General features: G+C 46.6%; 2 pseudogenes; one reads left to right on the forward strand and one right to left on the reverse strand.

Moving 5' to 3' along the window:
* Positions 1-3188: 3188 nt before the first annotated feature.
* Positions 3189-8157, reverse strand: LOC125519697 (annotated as a pseudogene).
* Positions 8158-13440: 5283 nt separating this feature from the next.
* Positions 13441-19321, forward strand: LOC125518048 (annotated as a pseudogene).
* Positions 19322-21951: the final 2630 nt, after the last annotated feature.

Consider the following 21951-nt stretch of genomic DNA (forward strand, 5'->3'; position numbering starts at 1 on the left):
AAAGAAAAAGAACCCAATGTTGACAAAAGAAATTATGATTGCTTGTTTTTACTAAACCTTTCGATAAAGAAAACTAAATTTATTAATTAGTAGAACTTGGTAGTGGATATAACATGGGATTTAATATATGTCCGTTTGGTGAAGGTCGTGTCAATAAACTCAATTGACGATTGTCTATTCTTGAACTTAGGTCGGCTCCTAACTTGTGTCGATCTGGATTTGCATAAAGATTTCACAACAAGATATAAGTTACATTATTCTTTGATTAACATTATATCTCTAGCACCCCTGCAAAGAAAATCTAAGGGGTTAACATTGTTCTATGAATTTAATTTGGATTGTAATATCCAGTAAACATCCCCCCACCCCCACCGTTCCCCACCCCGCCCGTGCACCTCGTCTCAGGCGAACCCTACCCAGCTCCGCTTGTTCACTCCATCCCAACCCTCCTCTCCGCCGCCGCCAGAGGTGCTCATCAGCACGGTCGTGTGGTACTGACGAAGGTGGCGGCGGGAATCCTTGTGACAGTGGTTGACAACGTCACATAAGTATCTAATTTGTGATGTTCGGGAGGTCGCGTTACCGATTACTATATGTCAGTGACGGTTAATGTCACTGAATCATTTGAGCCGCTGAGTGCCACCTGGCTGTCATTTTTTATGACGTTTTGATAACTTCTGTGATGAACCCACTATAGTCACAGATTATTACAAATGTGTGATGCTCATTTCTTTATCGTGTAACTACTAGCAATGGGACCCACCGTAGCTGCTTCGGGTTATTGAGCAGTTGGACCCACGCGCCTGTGTGTGAATGGCTCAATGCTGGTAGTTAGGCCCGCCATAGTTTGTTCCTAAGTTATTGAGCGATGCAACTGTTTTGTTGAGTCTAATATACCAATATAATATAAATAAATAATGGTCAGAGAAAAGCTTATTGGTGGTGTTCATGAGCCGATGAATATTGCGGTGCAATTGTACACATATTTTTTTGTGGGGAGTACACATATGGTGTACAAATGCCCGTGCGTTGCAACGGGAGAAAAAATAGCAAGCATTTAAAATTAGTGAGAATTATATGTGCAAGCAAAACCTTGTGTGCACGTGAAAAAGGAACATTTAGTTTCTCGGTTTCGCCGGGTGTGAAGTAATCAATCCGCTACTTTTCCATTAATTAATCGAGGGCATTTAAGAGTTTTATTACGTCATCGTACACCAAAGAAGGCCCATGCATTATTCAATCTACTTTTCCTTTAAATCGAGAAGATTTTAAGGTATGAAGTTTCTGAATTAGGAAACATTAACCATTTTTTAAATCTTGGACAGTTTTTTGAAAATTATGTACACTTTCAAAAAAACGTGAAATTTTTTTGAAACAGGAACATATTTTAAAATTCACAAACATTTTTTGAAAACACTAACTTTTTTTTGTAAAAACATAAACATTATTTGAATTTGTGAACATTTTTTTAGCACAGCAACATGTGTTGAATATTCATAACATTTTTCGAAAATGTATATCTTTTAACATTAGTTTGAAATGTAGAAAAACAGAACAAAATTTGAAACATGAAAATCTTTAAATTCACAAACATTTTTTGAAAATACCAACCTTTTTTATGAAAACATGAACATTATTTGAATTTGTGAAGTTTGTTTAGCACGGGAACATGTGTTGAAAAATCATAAGATTTTGGAATATGTGTGCCTTTTAACATTATTTTGAATTGTGAAAATTTCACTAAAACAAGAATATTTTTCGAATTTGGAGCATTTTTCAAAATTTCATTTTATTTTTACAAATATCAAACAATTTTGAAAAGTAATTTTTGAGATTTTGAATTTATGAAATAAATTCTATAAGAAGAATAAATTTGGAAGGGAAAAAGAGATAGGGGAAGGAGAATTAAAATAGAAGAAAACACAGAAACAAAGAAAACTGGGCTAGCCCATTATCGGTGGTCCTGTACGATGCTGAGACTATTTGTCGCCCTGGACGGAAAATAGAGTTTTCTCAGCTGCGTGGGCAGAAAACTAAGTGGGCTGGCTTCGCTGGGCCAAAGGGAGCGGCCCACGTACGAAATTCTAAAAAGTCCTTTTTTAGCAGATAAATGCATAAGAATTTAGTACCACCTCGGATAGAGAAAAAAATTATTTTTGGCGGTGAACGGATGAAAAAATTGACGAAACGCACCTTGCTTTATTAGTAGGTATAGATTAAATAAAAAATAAATTGATTATTATTATGATATTTTTATTATTAAAATTAAAATGAAAATTAAGTAGGGGTATAGAGGTATAGAGGTATAGATATAGATTAGTATTAGTATAATAATAATACAATATAATATAATATAATATAGGTAATAGGTATAGGTATAGATATAGATACATATAGATTTCTGCCTCTCAAGAACCCTAGCTTTCTGCCTCCCACCGGCGCCGGCGCCGGTCCATCCCGTCTCCGGCGGCCCTATGGCCATGGAGGCGGAGTGGATCTCGGCCCTTGCCGGTGGGAGGGCTCCGTTTTTAGATCTTTTTCGAGCTTTTGTTTGGGTTTGTGTCCTGCTCAGGAAGGCGAGAAGATGGAATAAAGGTCACCCTGCCTAGCCCCCGTTCCGGTGATGCTCTTGCATCATCGGTGGGCGTGTGGGGTCGTGTCTCTGGTGGATCTGTCTCTGGTGGATTTGCTCGGATCTGTTCATCGTTCGTCTTCGTTCGTGTGTTTTCAGGTTGGATCATTTTGATCTACACTCTTCATCCGCGGCGGTTGCTGTTCTGGTGCGTTGGTTCTACGAGGCCTTAGCATGACGACTTCCTGACTATCTATTACAACAAGGTTTGTCCGGCTCCGGCGAGGGAGGGGCGATGACAGCGGCGCGCCTCCGGCTCGCTTCAGTGCTTGTAGTCGTCGCTAGATGGTCTACGGATCTGGATGCAATTTTTATTATTTCTAGTGCTCGTTGTACTATCATAATTGAAGATGAATAAATTGGAAGTTTTTCAGGCAAAAGAAAAAGATACATATAGATTTCGCTAGGAACCTTCACCTTCCCGTCCTCTCAACATCTGTCGGATCGGCGCTGTATTTCCGCAATTCATTTAACGGAAAGGGGTTAAGCGCGCTTAAAAACCTTTTACTGTTGGCCAAAGAGAAAGTAGAAAATTTTGCCACAATTTGGACAACAATTGACATCAATCTAAGCTGGTCCAGAGCATTTTGATTTCTCCAGCTGCATGAACCCCAAACAGATCCATCACCATCAGTTCAGAACCAAATGGTATCACAAAGCAGCCATGTGTTTTCCCTTTAGCTATATCTATCAGCAAATTTATCACTACACAACAATGGTCCACTCTGAAACAAGCTGTATGTATAAACGTTGGCTTAGCTAACACAACAACGGCAGCATCACTGTACAACTAGCAACAACAGCCTATGTGCTCCCTGGTCTCTGGTCGGCGGCAGGATGTTGCTGCCAGTCTTGTTCGACGAGGCGGGAGGAGCTGAGCTCGGTGGTGCTGTAGAAGGACTCGTCCGGGCAGAAGCCCCCGTACTCCTTCTCGTCCTCCCACCGGAGCACCTCCCGGATGTATCGGAAGGCCTCGTCGACGGTGGGGCCGTCGCGAGCACGCGCCTGCCACACGAAGAGCTTCCGGTCGCCCGTGTGCGCCGCGTACAGGTTCTTTAACTTCATCGCCACATAGAAGAACGCCTGCTGCGCCATCGACTGGCTGTTGTGGGTGCGGAGCGGGTCGAAGTCACTGAACCACTCACAGGTGGTGAGTGGGGACCGCCCGATCTTCTCCTCGAAGATGTCGAACTTGTTGAGCACCAGGACGAATGGTGTGTCACGGAAAGACGGGTGCCTGGGCAAAGAATGTGTAGATTCAGTAAGTTCTCATCTAGGAATTGAGCTTAGCTAACCCTAACCTTTAGTTTACCAGATTGTTAGACCCTACAGGACCATTTAGCAAATGCAACTGACAAGTTTACTTTACCTGATTGTGGCCTCAAACAAGTCCCTGCTCTGAATCATCTTATTCTCGAGGCGCCTACTGGTGCCACTAGCAGGGGCTCCCAGCTGGTCATAGTCGCTGAGTGCTACCGAGAATATCACCGCACGGACATCCTCAAACATTTCAACCCATTTGCAGCCCTCATTCAAGCCCTTGGCGTTGACTCTAATCAGCTGATATCTGAGAAAGGATAACAGTAAATGAGAAAAAAATGTTTTTTTGCAATTTGTTTCTCACAAGAAAAGAGTCATCAACCCATGCAAACGCAAAAGGCAGGCAACCTACATACTGCACTACTGATGAAGTAGGGAAAATTTACAGTGGCTATGCTTTTTCACCACAATCAACAGATACATTCCACAATACCAACATCAATGTTAATATCTTTAAAAAAATTGCAAGACTTTTTCAGGTAAACTGTAGACGGCAGATAGAAGAATTTAGATGCAGTTTAGACACGAGACAGGAAGAGAGTTTACTTGTTTTGTGCCTGAGAGCTTGGGTCATGACTGTCACCATAGAGTTCTGACATAGGGTTCCGTTCGTCCAGAGTGAAGTCAATGAAGGCCAATCCATTTCCTTGTGATACTCCTTCAGCATATAAGACATCTTTCTCTGAAGGTTCATACTCATTGCTTGATACTTCAATAGCCTGCAAGGATGGCATAAAAGAGACAAATCAATTTAGGTACTCAAATAACAATTACTGTGTACACACACAAAAGCAAGGGACATGCACTGTGCTAATGCTGGACCATTCTAGACAAAGGAAGGACGATGGGTGAAATCCAGAAACACAAAAGGCCCTTATGAGATTGACAGGTTGCATTTCTGAGGGATTAAACTGCACATGTATTGCTTAGTTGTCATAATATGAAGTGCTGGTGCTGCATAATCTTTGTAATAAAGACTGTGAACAGGTTAAAGTAAGGGACCATTCCGCACTGAAATCACATATAAATGGTTTGATGTATACCCTGCTTAAGAAATATTCAGCGACATCAGGGAGAAAATACAATTCGTCCTTTCTTTTATATGTTGCTTGTATGGCAGGATGCTTCCACAACTCATCAACAACTGGAGCATATTCACGTGTAGCTGCAGGGAAGAATGCATCTAGGTCTCCCATTGCTATGATGTCCAAAAGCCAATCTGAGAACTTCTTCAGCTTTGCATTTATTGAGTATATGCAGGAATTTAAACCACTCGATTCGTTTTCCTCTGCATACAAAAAAAAATTCAGCATGCTGCATATGATCTTCAAAAACATTAGTGGAAGAAATATTTGTTTCCTTGCTACCTTGTTGTGTATCCTCATCCTCTGAGTTTGGGTTATTTGATATAGCCAAAGCCTCTTCCTCGAAGCGCTCACGGCCCTCTAGCAGAATCCCAAGGTACTTGAACATGTTGCTTTGGATCATTAGTTTGATATTGTCAAGTTCTTCTGGGGTAAATCTACTTCCATATAGTAACTTAGCCTGTGTTGTAAAACCGAACACCATGAAAATACATACAAGATAAAGAAAAAGTCAAAAGTAAACGAATTGAACTGTCAGGATTCAGTTCGAGATTGCATGATATGATGAACAACCTTTTATGATATTCCATAAAGACTTTGAGACATTTGTTTGAAGCAAAGATACCTATGAGGCTACGGCGACTAGACTAATGTATAAATACCCACTAGCATGTAGGAGAATGTACCATGGCACGCATAAAAATGTCATCTGAAACATTTACAAATGTAAAAACTAGCCAAACTCCAGAACAGTAAAAAAAATAGTTTATACACCAAACCGCTGTACTACATGTAGGGAAAAACTTTAGCAATCAACTTCCAGCCATAGTTCGCTGGAAGCATAAAGGTAAGTTGAAGTCCAAACCAAATAAACATCTAACAGAACCTAATGCATTACATTTTTCTACAAGAACAGGGTCTGACCTGCTTAAATATGGTGCTTGAATAAGAAGTTTTTGTATCCTTTTCTGGTCTAAGTATTCAGGCACTGTTCTTGCTGAATAAGGAGCATCATCTCTGGGCTCAACAGAGTTTGCAGGAGGCACCGGTAGTGAAACCAAGGTGCACACAAAACGTGTCAAAGGCTGCAAAACAGGGGATACAGAAAATCAAGTTAAAACAAGCAAAATAAGAAGGAAGAGATGCATTAATTTAAGAAAGGAGGAAGAAAGAATTGAAACTGCATTGAACAAGATACATACTGACTCCCATATCTTCCCTTTGATGTTATTTTGGCCTTCTTCCTCATATCCACCATCATGATAGACCCAAAAGTGAGTATCGCGGGGACATTGAACTTGTGCAAACTGTAAGAATAAAGCAGATATTGTGAAAAGCCCAATAAAAATACAGACACACCATAATTATAATGTACACAGGATTCTCAATTTTGTGTAGCTTAGAGTGCGCATCAATACCCTCAGAATTTTCCGTTCGATGCTGGTAATTTCCCTTCCATTCATATAAACCTGAGTGTTGCCATTACTAGCATTGGGCTGAATCTTTCCATTGAAGTTCAGGTTGGTGCTGACAACCCTGTTTGGCTTTTCCCCTTCCTGAAAGTGTAAATGGCGGGTTATTAGCAACGAATACAGGTTTTGAAGAAAGCTATGTTCCTCTACTACCAATAGGCTTACCTTTCCCCATAGGCCCGACTCCTTGTCATACCAATATCTTCCGGGCTTCAGATTTTGAGGAGGCCGTGGGCAGCTAAGCAAGTCTGACATCTCTTCTTGACAAAGAGGGAAGCCATTGACGATGAGCTGCTCGGGCCGGAGCTGGTTTGCCTGGCACTCCTTCTCGGCCTTCAAGATTTGCCTTACCTCCAGCGAGCTGAGCAGCCGTGATAATATCCTTGAGCTCTTCCCCAGCTTCGACCGCTTTCCCTCATAGATCGGCCGGCCAATGCAAGTGATACACTTGCGGCCTTCCGGCATCGATCCCATGGCCCTCAGCAGGCAGTAGCCGCAGTACCTCTTGTCGCAGACGATGCACGACTCCTTGCTCTCCCACTTCCTCTTACCGCACCGGTCGCAGGTCTTCCCCCTCTTCTCCGTCCTGGTCACCGCCACGAACTGCTCCGACCTGGTGTCGTCGAGCTCGCTGCTCTGGTCATACTTGCTATCATCGGCCAACCCGAAGGTCACCACATGAGACCTCCTCCCCTCCGGCGCAGCCATGGCATGCCTGCCCCCGTCGTTCTGGCCCCGGTAACTCGGCGCAGACTCACGCCGACACGGAGCGCCGGGAGTCGTCGTCAGAGTCGGAGTACCCCTCATTCTGGGGGCCTGAATGGGCAAACTCTGAGCTCCTCCTAACCTGCACGGGCGATGGCGGCTCCTGGCGCGCCCGGATTGCCGGCCTGGAGGCCTCGTCACGCGGCGCCGAGTCGGCCGGCCCCGCGCGTCTCCTGGCCTGCGGCGGCTCGGCGCGCGCCCGGCTCGCCGGCGGCCTGAAGACGGGCGCCGCCGTTCCCGAGGAGCCCGTAGGACGCGGAGACGGGCTCGGCCGTGGGCACGTCCGCCATGTCGACGGGCGCGATCCTGGGGACCTCGTAGGCGACGGGCGGGCCGTCGTACTCGAGCGCGATGGAGTAGTCGAGGTTCCCCGCCGCGCCCTCCGGGATGGCGGTCCCCGGCGGCAGCATCCGCCGCAGCATCTCCTCCCAGGTCGCCGTCTCCGTCGCCCCCGCCATCTCCCCCTCCCCTCCGCTCCTCTGGCGCAATCCGCCGAACACCCGCCGGGCAAGGAGAGCGCGGTGGAGTCGGAAAAAGCTCTAACCTTTTGGTGGGGAATTTCTCCGCTTCGTCGCCGCCGTCGCCCTATCCGGCCTGGCTTGCCTGGGCGACGGTCAAGTCCCTGCGCTCCCCGCCTCGCCAACCACCACCGCACATCGGCAAGGCCGGTCAACCGGAGGAAAGAGGAAAATCCAAATCTTTGTGGAACCGGTCAAGCCGCCGGGCGGGGAAAGGGACGGCGCGGTTGGACGGACGCGCGCCACCAACCGCGGAATCGAGATTTACCGCCGAACTTGGGAGTGGAAATGGTGGGCGAGAGGGAGAGAGCGGGTTCAGACTTGGGGAGGAGACGACGGCCGTTGGGGATATTTCGCCGCTGGTGCCTGCGGTGTGTTGGTGGGAGTGGGTTTTTCACCGAGCTTGGACTGTGTAACAAGCTAATCAACGGCTAAATGTGAAATCTTGAGAGACACTCTCTGCTTCCCGGTTCATAGGACCACTGGTTTTGTATCAATCAATTTTTTGAAAGTTTTGGACGTAATTTATTTGGTACAGTATCTTGGAAGTTGATTTGTTTCTCGATAAATTTCACCAAATGTAAAAGGACATATTTGGTCATCATGAAAATCGGTGTTTCTTTTCTTCCCTAACTATAAACGTGGACACACTTACAAAATGGTGACTCAAACACAAAATTCATAGGCCTTACGAATATGGGAGCGGGCATGATCATGCCCGTGGGCGAAGGAAGCTCATCCGTTTCTACTAGGCCGTGGGGAGAAACACATTTAGTTTTCCCTCTATCGCCCTCCCTTCACTCCATCTATTGAGGGTTAACTTCAAATGACGGAGGATTGCGTGCGGGGTTGGCGGTGTAATATAGAGCAATTATACCACTCTCATAAAAGTAGTTTCCAAACAACAACAAAAATCGTCGTTTTGTGCTTTCGTCTCGCTAAAAAAGACCTGGCCTAGCAATATCCAAATGGAGGAAGTAGTAGATGAAGAACTTTGAAGCTGGAATGAACATAGGACAACATATGATGTCTATGGATAAAGAAAAGGCAAATCTTCGAAGACACTCTTCTCTGAAATATATAAGACATGCAGGTTTGCTTTTAAGTAAAACATTTTGAAGTTCAAAAAAGTTTATAACAAAATAGTATCGCACTAGCCTTTTTAAAATATAAACTTGGCCAAACTTAAAATCTACAAGCCTTAGAAATCAGAAACCTGCTATCCAATTCGGCTCTGGGGAGTATTTCATCCTACGCGTCAAAAAAATTTGTGTAAATATAAAAAACTGTATGAACAAATTTGGACAATTATGTATTCATGTCCAAATATTATCTGCAAATGTTTAGGAGGGAAACCCTTACACGAATGAGTTCAGTTTTCCCTCAATCGCCCTCCCTTTGCTCCGTCTTTCAAGGGAATTTATTACGAGACGGTATGGGTTAAACCCAAAATGAGGGAGGGACTACTCGCGAGTTTGGCAAGATCCAGGTTAGTGATGAGCAACTGTGGCTCTCTTATCAAAGCAATTTCCAAACTGGAAAGAACCACCACATTGTGCCTTAGTCTCACCAAACACTCTTCGGAGTGGAGGAAGTAGCAGATAAATAACTCTAGAACTAGAATGAATTTGGATGTTTATGGGTTAAGAAGAATATCTTTAGAGTTACTATGCTCCACAGTGTATAAGACCTACATATTTCATTTTAAGTAAGACTTCTTAAAGTTCCATCACAAGTCTTCATCAGACTCGTCGTAAAGCCATCACATATTTGGTGATGCTAGTCGCATTGGAAGTATGGAAGCATTGACGGCGATAGGGGGGAGCCATTGCCTTCTCCAAGATTGAGAAAAAAATGTGTATACAATCTTCAAAAAATCATGTAAAACAACCAACAATTAGTGCCCCCACCCCCATCCTCACCGCCAGGAAATTAGTATTTGGCCTCCTCCTCCTTAGTTTTTTTTATAAGAGAAAGGTAATACCTTTTGTCCCTGAACTCCAAAAACGGATAACTTGCACCCCGAAATTCTGAAACCGGACAAGATTCATCCATGGACTCGGTTTTGACCTGTTTTAGTGCCAACTCACCCCGGGTTTTACCGTGTTAACTAAAATTCGCGCAATTATTTCAAATCCATGAACATGTTTGAAGCTTGCGTAATTTTGAATCCATTTAATTTTTTGAAGTTCACATAACTTTTCAAAATTTATGTACATTTTCCAAATTTTTGTTTTTCTATAATTCATGTACTTTTTTTCAAATCCACGTACTTTCTACAAGTTCCTGTAATTTTTTCAAATTCACGTACTTTTTTCAAATTCGTTAACTTTTTTAATTTCACATACTTTCCCATGTACGCATGTTTTTTTTTCAAATTCATGTACATTTTTAGTGTTCACGTACGTTATTTGGAAAAAGTTCTTGAATTTGAAAAAAATCATGAACTTGGAAAAAGTAGGCGGTTCTGAAAAAAAGTATGCGGACCAGTATGTGGATTTGAAAAAAGTAGTTGAATTTTAAAAAAATTCACGGATTTGAAAAGAGTACATGAATTTGAGTCAGCGAGTCAGCACTGCTCAAAACAGGGGTGAGTCTGCACTAAATCCGGTCAAAACCGAGAACAGGGACAAACCTTTTCCGGTTTCAATTGTTGAGGGTGCAAGTTGTCTGATTTCAAAGTTGGTGGATCATATCTAGACTCCGCCAGAAAGTTGAGGAACAAAATTTGTACTTTTCTTTTTTGATGAACTTAAGTGTGAGATGGCCCTTTGAATATGCGGCGAGAATAGGCTTTTACTCTTGATGACTAGACTTGTAATACTTGAAAATTCTTTTTTATCAATGAGATGAAGCGAAACTTTTGCCTTTATTTAGAAAATCTTGGTCATTGGTGACATGCTTATCTTAGTACCAAGGATTGATTATTTGTTAGTAGCACTATGTATGCCACGAGCCTCCCTCCCTGTGTGCTCTAAAAGGAAATTTTACCGTGTGAAACTGATGGCTTTTGGGGACACGAAGAGTGTGAGGCAGGTCGTGTGAGGAGACGCCCAAGTTGACTAGCTGGAGCAGGTCAGGCAGGTAGACAATGAGAAGCAATACGTCAGCGAACCTCTCGTTAGGAGTATATCGTTGTTTGAACTTGTAGATGTGATGTGTTGGTCCGTCACCACCGACGACTTTACTGGACAATTGATCCGTCAGACGAATCAAACTTTGGGTAGGTACACAAGATTATTAGAAGGTGCGCCTCTAAGGGCGTGTACAATGATGGCATATGGTGACAAAAAGTTTTTCGAGGCATCTATACGAATTCTTTCTCCCCAGTGCAAGCTATCTAGTGAGCCTCATTAAAGAATTAGAAATAAAGACTCTAATGCACATGCATCTCTATTTTTCACTTTTAACTTTTTGAGCTTTTTCACCAGATCATACTTTTTCTCTTCAAACACCTGCCTCCTGCAGAGGATCCCGCTTCCTCATCCGAACCTACTTTTCCTGATATCCGATCCCACATGGCATACGAGGTATCACGCTGAGGCTATGCATTGGCCATGCCCTAAGGCTCTAAGCAAGCAACTCTAGAACAAACTAGGGAATTGTTATATTGAATAAAATATAGATGATCAATCTGAGTGAAATGAAAAAACACACCACAATAATAGTGTCATTAGCAGAAAATCTGAGAGAATTGATCCATCACAATAGAAGTGGTGGTTTTTTACTTATGGCACCGCTATTGAGGTGTTTTTTTTTGTTTTTGCATTTCACTTGTTCAATCTGAATGAAGACCTAAAAACCCGTGCCTGATTATAAACCCAACCAAAAAGAATAGTTAGAGCCGGTTTTGTGTGCTAAGCCTAGGAGTTTGAATCGTGAGACAAAGAGAAGAAGTACATAGACAACACGGCACGACATATGCATTTGGCCAAAGGATTTTCGCGTGCATGTGTGCTTGTGTTTTTTCATGTGATTAATCCGTTGGCGAATCCCAACATGCTCTAGAAAAGCAAAAAAAAAAATCACATTCAGGTGAAATCGTCAAATGAGGTAGTAGTGCTTTAGGCTAGTCATAGTGGGAGTAACTTAGCTACTCCCTTCTTCTATCTATATAGGGCCTAATGCATTTTTCGAGGCTAATTTTGACCAAATGTTAGAGCAATAATATATGACATGCAACTTACACAAAGCACATCGTCAAATTCATATGTGAAAGGAGCTTTCAATGATATAATTTTCACATTATGCATGTCATGTACTATTAATCTTGTCAATAGTCAAAGGATGTCTTGAAAAACACATTAGGCCCTATATAGATGGAAGGAGGGAGTAGTAACATAGCGCACTTCAAGAAAATTATGCTTATGTGGCAAGTAATTAATGAAAGGTGGTAACATAATATGTTACTGTAACATAGTGTTTTCTAAGACAAGATGAGTCTACGAGCTAATAAATGAAGCCATCTATGATACTACTATTATGTTACTTTGCATTATGAAGGTAGTAACTTACTCCCCACTATGACCAACCTTACACAATGCTTCCACAAGTCCCAATAATATCTTTTCCCTAGTTTAATCCCCACGTCACGTACTTGCACTGGTTGAAAACCTTAAACTTATGAATTCTACCTAAACCACTCCGGCGGCATCTTCCACGACGTGCAGTACGTAAGCGTCACTGTCACTTGCACGTCCCAAGCGTTTTCCACCAACAGTGATCCGTCTCTCTCGTTGCTGCTGATAACAAAAGCTGTATCAGCATTTAGTGTCACCTCTCACCCTTGTCGTGGCAAAGTTGCGATCTAGGAGTAGATTGCACGGCTGGCGGCGGTACGGTTTGCACGCATGGTTTGATTTGCCATGTTTACAGAAAGGTACGATCTACAGTTTGTCGAAAGTACAGTAGGAATTTCTTGTAGCCCATGCCCCATCAACAATGCAAAGTGCTTAACTAGATGCTTAGAAAAACAAGCCGATTTTTGCTTAAACACCATAAAACATGCACACCCCGCTATTTCTATATATACTAATGTACTTAAAAAACAAGCAGCGTTTCTTTTACCTGTTGGCATAATTCATCTGCCCCTCCTCTCCTCCAGTGCATTCCCCTCACACGTAAAAAAAAACAATGAAAAAAACCCATCACAGAGCACAGCTGATCTTTTCACGGGTGACGCGGTGCTGACGCCATCGCAGAGCAGCCGCAAGCCGCACGAGTAGCAGACGCCAATTGCTTTTTTCTTTTATTTTAAGTATCATCAGCAGAGTCCAAACAGGAGCCGCCTTCTCCGTCAGCGCAAACTTTGGTTCCCACTCACCAGACGCCATGTGGGGCAGCCTTGCCGGGCGACCGGGCCCGTGCGTCAGAGACCCTAAACCCACCCACCCACCACTCCCCACCCACCCACCCACCCCTGGTGCGGTGCGTGCTTGGGAGCCGCCAGCCCGGGCCCACCCGTCGGCCAACGGGGCTGCTATCTCCACGAGGTGCGAAAAGGCAATGCCACGGACGGACGCTATTTAACCAGGCTCAAGGGGGGTCGAGGAGGGGTAGGTGGTCGCTCTCGCATCGCATCTGCATCGCACCGCGAACCCAACACTCGTCTTCCTTCTCCCTCGACCCGCGCAGCGCAGGCGGATCTCATCCCATCCAAGGCAGGCAGGCAGGCAGGTCAGACAACTCGTCCCCTTCCCTCCCCTCCCGAATCTCCTCCCCTCGTTTGTTTCCTTGCTTGTGCCCCGACCGATCTCCGCCGCGAGCCCGCCGGCCCGGGCCCGAGCGAGGGTTCCGCCGGCGGAGAGGAACTGAGGCGGCACCGTCGGTGAGGCAGGCAGTAGCTAGATACTCTCGGTGGGCGGGCCGCATCGCCGGACGGATTTCCTGGTCCCCGGCGCTCGGTGCGTGTTCCTAGTCCTAGTCCTAGGGGCGGGCGGGGGGATGAAGCTGAGCCACGCACGCGACGCGGTGGCTGGCTCAGATCCACGGGAGGCCGCGAGAGTTGATCGAGTAACGGCAGGGAATCTCGCGCCGGGACGCTGGACTCGACGGGCCACCCAAGCGGGAATCGGCGGTGGCAGTTGAATTGCCCGGCACAGCACGCTGACCTGATTGCCGGCTGGACGGACCGCCGGCACGCACTCTCTTGCCCTGGGCTTCCACTGCATCATCCTCTGTTTTGTACTGCTACTAGCAGCTCTAGTACAAGATGCATGGTGGGTGGCCTGTTTATCTACTAGTATTTCCTTTTCCGTTTGTTTTTCTGCATGATCGGTTATGCCGAGGCCGTGCTGTCTGATGCGGGAGGCTAATTGTATTGTGTTTTGTGCACTTTGGGTACTGGCAGTACCATGTTCCTGAGCAGCTAGCATAATAGGATCTACTGTCTTGGCCTCATGGGACATGTCTGATTGCCCCGTAATCTGAATTACGTTTCAGCACACGATCGCTTCATTTATTGTGTTCGTCTTAGGCAATCACTGTGATTTGCTCGGCCACACGGGCGTGTTGTTCGGTTCAGGTTTCCTGCCCAACTGTATTGCTGTACACCATGATAGAATTAGCTGCAACTTGATTATGGGTTTAATTTGTCATCTCAACCGCATGTTGTGCTGTCCGCCCTGTCGCATCTACTCTGGTTGACATTTGTAACCTCGTATTCAGTTATTCATTGGCTGCTTTGGGATTAATTTCTACGTATAGTACAGTTGTTGGCATATTTGAAGTCCGCACTGTTCACAGCCAGATCTGGGTTAGGAATTGAACCTGGATTTGAAATCAAATCATGTGGTCCGCTCAGCTTAGAAACGGGGGAGTCTTTTCACGGGTGACACCGCGCTGACGCCATCCCAGAGCAGCAGCAAGCCGCACGAGTAGCAGACGCCAATTGCATTTTTCTTTTCTTTCGAGGATCATCAGCAGAGGCCAAACAGGAGCCGCCTTCCCCGTCAGCGCTAGCTTTGGTTCCCACTCACCAGACGCCGCGTGGGGCAGCCTTGCCGAGCCCAGGCGTCAGGCACCCTAAACCCACCCACCCCCACTCCCCACCCACCCACCCACCCCTGGTGCGGTGCGCTTGGAGCCGCCAGCCCCGGGCCCACCCGTCGGCCAACGGGGCTGCTATCTCCACGAGGTGCGAAAAGGCAATGCCACGGACGGTATTATATTTAAGCAGGCTCGAGGGGGGTCGAGGAGGGGTAGGTGGTCGCTCTCGCATCGCATCCGCATCGCACCGCGAACCCAACACTCGTCTTCCTTCTCCCTCGACCCGCGCAGCGCAGGCGGATCTCATCCCATCCAAGGCAGGCAGGCAGGTCAGGCAACTCGTCCCCTCCCCTCCCGTCCCGAATCTCCTCCCCTCGTTTGTTTCCTTGCTTGTGCCCCGAACGATCTCCGCCGCGAGCCCGCCGGCCCGGGCCGGGGCGAGGGTTCCGCCGGCGCGGAGGAACCGAGGCGGCACCGTCGGTGAGGCAGGCAGTAGCTAGATACTCTCGATGGGCGGGCCGCGTCGCCGAACGGATTTCTTGGTCCCCGGCGCTCGGTGCGTGTTCCTAGTCCTAGTCCTAGGGGCGGGCGGGGGGCTGAAGCTGAGCCACGCACGCGACGCGGTGGTTGGCTCAGATCCACGGGAGGCCGTGAGAGTTGCCCGAGTAACGGCAGGGAATCTCGCGCCGGGACGCTGGACTCGACGGGCCACCCAAGCGGGAATCGGCGGTGGCAGTTGAATTGCCCGGCACAGCACGTTGACCTGATTGCCGGCTGGACGGACCGCCGGCACACACTCTCTTGCCCTGGGCTTCCACTCCATCATCCTCTATTTTGTACTGCTACTAGCAGCTCTAGTACAAGATGCATGGTGGGTGGCCTGTTTATCTACTAGTATTTTCTTTTCCGTTTGTTTTTCTGCATGATCCGTTATGCCGAGGCCGTGCTGTCTGATGCCGGAGGCTAATTGTACTGTGTTTTGTGCACTTTGGGTACTGGCAGTACCATGTTCCTGAGCAGCTAGCATAATAGGATCTACTGTCTTGGCCTCATGGGACATGGCTGATTGCCCCGTAATCTGAATTACGTTTCAGCACACGATCGCTTCATTTATTGTGTTCGTCTTAGGCAATCACTGTGATTTGCTCGGCCACACGGGCGTGCTGTTCGGCTCTGGTTTCCTGCCCAACTGTACTGCTGTACACCATGATAGAATTAGCTGCAACTTGATTATGGGTTTAATTTGTCATCTCAACCGCATGTTGTGTTGTCCGCCCTGTCGCATCTACTCTGGTTGACATTTGTAACCTCGTATTCAGTTATTTATTGGCTGCTTTGGGATTAATTTCTACGTATAGTACAGTTGTTGGCATATTTGAAGTCCGCACTGTTCACAGCCAGATCTGGGTTAGGAATTGAACCTGGATTTGAAATCAAATCATGTGGTCCGCTCAGCTTAGACACGGGGGAGTCTTTTCACGGGTGACACCGCGCTGACGCCATCCCAGAGCAGCAGCAAGCCGCACGAGTAGCAGACGCCAATTGCATTTTTCTTTTCTTTCGAGGATCATCAGTAGAGGCCAAACAGGAGCCGCCTTCCCCGTCAGCGCTAGCTTTGGTTCCCACTCACCAGACGCCGCGTGGGGCAGCCTTGCCGGGCCCAGGCGTCAGGCAACCTAAACCCACCCACCCCCCACACCCCACCCACCCACCCACCCCTGGTGCGGTGCGCTTGGAGCCGCCAGCCCCGGGCCCACCCGTCGGCCAACGGGGCTGCTATCTCCACGAGGTGCGAAAAGGCAATGCCACGGACGGTATTATATTTAAGCAGGCTCGAGGGGGGTCGAGGAGGGGTAGGTGGTCGCTCTCGCATCGCATCCGCATCGCACCGCGAACCCAACACTCGTCTTCCTTCTCCCTTGACCCGCGCAGCGCAGGCGGATCTCATCCCATCCAAGGCAGGCAGGCAGGCAGGTCAGGCAACTCGTCCCCTCCCCTCCCGTCCCGAATCTCCTCCCCTCGTTTGTTTCCTTGCTTGTGCCCCGAACGATCTCCGCCACAAGCCCGCCGGCCCGGGCCCGGGCGAGGTTTCCACTGGCGCGGAGGAACCGAGGCGGCACCGTCGGCGAGGCAGGCAGTAGCTAGATACTCTCGGTGGGCGGGCCGCGTCGCCGGACGGATTTTCTGGTCCTCGGCGCTCGGTGCGTGTTCCTAGTCCTAGTCCTAGGGGCGGGCGGGGGCCTGAAGCTGAGCCACGCACGCGACGCGGTGGCTGGCTCAGATCCACGGGAGGCCGCGAGAGTTGACCGAGTAACGGCAGGGAATCTCGCGCCGGGACGCTGGACTCGACGGGCCACCCAAGCGGGAATCGGCGGTGGCAGTTGAATTGCCCGGCACAGCACGCTGACCTGATTGCCGGCTGGACGGACCGCCGGCACGCACTCTCTTGCCCTGGGCTTCCACTCCATCATCCTCTATTCTGTACTACTACTAGCAGCTCTAGTACAAGATGCATGGTGGGTGGCCTGTTTATCTACTAGTATTTCCTTTTCCGTTTGTTTTTCTGCATGATCGGTTATGCCGAGGCCGTGCTGTCTGATGCGGGAGGCTAATTGTACTGTGTTTTGTGCACTTTGGGTACTGGCAGTACCATGTTCCTGAGCAGCTAGCATAATAGGATCTACTGTCTTGGCCTCATGGGACATGGCTGATTGCCCCGTAATCTGAATTACGTTTCAGCACACGATCGCTTCATTTATTGTGTTCGTCTTAGGCAATCACTGTGATTTGCTCGGCCACACGGGCGTGCTGTTCGGTTCTGGTTTCCTGCCCAACTGTACTGCTGTACACAATGATAGAATTAGCTGCAACTTGATTATGGGTTTAATTTGTCATCTCAACCGCATGTTGTGCCGTCCGCCCTGTCGCATCTACTCTGGTTGACATTTGTAACTGTGTATTCAGTTATTCGTTGGCTGCTTTGGGATAAATTTCTCAAACTTTTGCCCACTGCAAACAATTGCTCAAGAGTGAAGCTTATTCTTTCGTCTAGTTCATATTAGCATGATTATTTGTTCTACAAAGGCAGGCTTTTAACCTTTTCAGTCAAACATATGCATGAATTACTTGACACTGTTCTGCTCTGTACCTGACGTGTTTGGTGCATCTCTTTTCAGGTACAAGATGGCTCTCACCAGAATTGGTCTTGCTGGCCTCGCCGTCATGGGGCAGAACCTCGCCCTCAACATTGCAGAGAAAGGCTTCCCCATCTCTGTCTACAACAGGACCACCTCCAAGGTCGATGAGACTGTCCAGCGCGCCAAGCTAGAAGGAAACCTTCCTCTCTACGGTTTCCATGACCCTGCATCCTTCGTCAACTCCATTCAGAAGCCACGTGTCGTCATCATGCTTGTCAAGGCCGGCGCACCTGTTGACCAGACCATTGCGACGCTCGCAGCTCACCTGGAGCAGGGCGACTGCATCGTTGACGGAGGAAACGAGTGGTATGAGAACACGAAAAGGAGGGAGAAGGCGATGGAGGAGCGTGGGCTCCTCTACCTCGGGATGGGTGTTTCCGGAGGAGAGGAGGGTGCCCGCCATGGCCCCTCCATGATGCCTGGAGGCTCATTGGAGGCATAACAGTACATTGAAGACATTCTTCTCAAGGTGTCTGCTCAGATCCCTGACAGCGGCCCCTGTGTCACATACATTGGGAATGGTGGATCCGGAAACTTTGTCAAGATGGTTCACAATGGCATTGAGTACGGTGACATGCAGCTGATCGCTGAGGCGTATGACGTTCTCAAGTCGGTTGGCAAGCTTACAAACGGTGAGCTGCAGCAGGTTTTTGCCGAGTGGAACAAGGGTGAGCTCCTCAGTTTCTTGGTCGAGATCACTGCTGATATATTCAGCATCAAGGATGACCAGGGTGAAGGCTACTTGGTCGACAAGGTCCTGGACAAGACCGGGATGAAGGGAACCGGGAAGTGGACGGTGCAGCAGGCTGCTGAGCTCTCTGTGGCTGCTCCTACCATTGAGGCGTCCTTGGATTCCAGGTTCCTCAGCGGACTCAAGGATGAGCGTGTCGCGGCTTCCAAGATCTTCCAGGGCGACTACTCCAGTGGCGAAACTGTGGACAAGGCACAGCTGATCGAGGATGTGAGGAAAGCCCTCTATGCCTCCAAGATCTGCAGCTACGCCCAGGGCATGAACATCATCAAGGCCAAGAGCACGGAGAAGGGATGGGGCCTCAACCTCGGCGAGCTGGCCAGGATCTGGAAGGGCGGGTGCATCATCCGCGCCAGCTTCCTCGACCGCATCAAGAAGGCCTATGACAGGAACGGTGAGCTCGCCAACCTCCTGATCGACCCTGAGTTCGCGCAGGAGATCATGGACAGGCAAGCCGCATGGAGGAGGGTTGTCTGCCTCGCCATCAACAACGGGGTCAGCACCCCTGGCATGTCCACGAGTCTGGCCTACTTCGACTCCTACCGGAGGGACAGGCAATTTTTTCTGGTTCAGGTACTTTTTTCAAATTCGTGAACTTTTTAAAATTCCAGTTACTTTTTCCCTATTCGTGTAATTTTTCAAATTTGGAAAAAGTTCCTGGATTAAAAAAAAACACGAACTTGGAAAAAGCAGGCGGTTTCGAAAAAAAGTAAACGAACATGAAAAAAGTACACAGATCTGAAAAAATGTACGGGAATTTGAAAAGGTGTGTGGGTTTGAAAAAATTATGCAAACTTGTTAAAAGTACTCGAACTTGTAAAATTTACGTGAACTTGTAAAAACTATGAGAAATTTAAAAAACTGACGGATTTGAAAAAGTACACGAATGTGAAAAAAGTATGGGGCCTTGAAGAAAGTACGCGGATTTGAAAAAAAGTATGTAAATTTCAAAAAAGTTCACTGATTTAAAAAGAATATGTGAATTTGAGTCAGGACCGCTCAAAACCGGGGTGAGTTTGCAGTAAAACCGGTCAAAACCAAGACCAGGGGACGAACCTTGTCCGGTTTCAATAATTGGGTGTGTGAATTGTTCGGTTTCGTAGTTGGGGGCTAAATCTAGACTGCACCAAAAATCAAGGGGCAAAAGGTATACTTTTCTCTTTTGATAAAGCTTAAGTTTGAGGCGGTCTTTTGAAAATGTGTCGGGCCAAATAAGTTGAGCTCCCTAATGGGGCAGGAGTGGATTTTTATTCTCGATGACCAGTCTGGATTTTTATTCTCGATGACCAGTCTGGTGATAAAATTCCTTTTATCAATGAGCAAATGAGATGAAGCAAAGCTTTTGCCTCGTTTAGAAAATCTTGGTCTGTGGTGACATGCTTATCTTAGTACTAAGGATGATTATTTGTTAGTAACATTATGTATGCCAACGAGCCTCCCTCTCCTTGTGCTGTAAAAAGAAATTTTACCGTGTGAAAACTGATGGCTTTTGGGGACACGAAGAATGTGAGGCAGGTCGTGCGAGGAGACGCCCAAGTTGACCAGCTGGAGCAGGTCAGGCAGGTAGACAATGAGAAGCAATACGTCAGCGAACCTCTCGATATATATCATTGTTTGAACGTGTAGAGGTGATGTGTTGGTCCGTCACCACCGACGACTTCACAGGAGAAATTGATCCATTAGACGAACCAAACTTTGGGTAGGTACACACGATTATTAAAAGGTGCAACTCTAGAACAAATCAGGGAAGTGTTGCATTGAATAAAATACAGATGTTCAATCTGAGTGGAATGAAAAAGAAAAAACATAATGACAGTGTCATTAGCAGAAAATCCGAGAGAATTGATCCATCACAATAAAAGTAGTGGTTTTTTTTACTGATGACACCGCTTTTGAGGTGTTTTGCATTTCACTTGTTCAATCTGAATGAAGACCTAAAAATCCATGCCCGACTTATAAACCCAACCGGAGATAATAGTTAGAGCCGGTTTGTGTGCTGGACTAGGGGCTTGTATCGTGAGAAAAAGAGAAAAAAATGATGCGCGCGCGTGTGTGTGTGTTTGTATTTTTTTCATGTGACTAATCTGTAGGCGAATCCCAACATGCTCTATAGAAGCAAGTTTTTTCACATTCAGGTGAAATCGTCAAACGAGGTAGTATTACTTTACAAAATGCTTCCGCAAGTCCCAATCTCTTCTCCCTAGTTTAACCGGCACGTCACGTAGTGTCACTCGCTGAAAACCTTAAACTTATGGATTCTTTTTTTTTTAAGTTTAAGAATATGTTAAACTTATGGATTCTACCTAAACCACTCCCGCGGCATCTTCCACGACGTGCACTACATAAGCGTCACTGTCACTTGCACGTCCCAAGCGTTTTCCACCAACAGTGATCAGTCTCTCTTGTTGATTGATTAGCCTGATTGATAACAAAAGCTGCATCAGCATTTAGTATCATCTCTCACCCTTGTCGTGGCAAGTTGCGATCTAGGAGTAGATTGCATGGCTGGCAGTGGTACGGTTTACACGCATGGTTTGATTTGCCATGTTTACAGTACAGTTTGTCGAAAGTACAGTAATAATTTTTTGTAGCCCATGCCCCATCAACAATGCAAAGTGCTTACGTAGGTGCTTAGAAAAACAAGCCGATTTTTTCTTAAACACCGGAAAACATGCAACCGCTATTTCTATATACACTACTTAAAAAAAACAGTGTTATTTTTCGTGCTGGCAGAACACCATTCTACCTTCTACCATCCTTCATCTGCCCCTCCTCCCGTACATTCTCCTCACACGTAAAGAACCAACGGACAGGGCCGGGCCGGCCGGCCCTGGCATCCTAGAGGCCCTTGTGCGAGCTTCGTATAATGGGCCCTTATAATTGACTCAATTTTTCTTTCAGTAAAGGACGTAGCACCGTTTTTAGATTCAATTAATTGATTTACATGTTAGCTCCTTTTACTTTTCTCACAACTTGATGATAATTGCATTTTTGAAACATTCTTACAAAAAAAAGGAGAGAGCACCCGAGTTCTTGAATCTTGGTTTTGGAGTAAATTAGAAGAAATTCTACGCTCCATCTATCCAATAATCAAAGTTCATGCAACGACACAACCTGCTGAATTTACATGACTACAATTTGTGCAAAAAAAAGAGGAATCGAGTAGGTTAAACATCAGCAATGGTTCATCTCATGAATTTGACTATTATGTCAACTGATCATAA

Source organism: Triticum urartu, chromosome 7 (assembly GCF_003073215.2).
Source record: "Triticum urartu cultivar G1812 chromosome 7, Tu2.1, whole genome shotgun sequence".
NCBI classification, from domain to species: domain Eukaryota; kingdom Viridiplantae; phylum Streptophyta; class Magnoliopsida; order Poales; family Poaceae; genus Triticum; species Triticum urartu.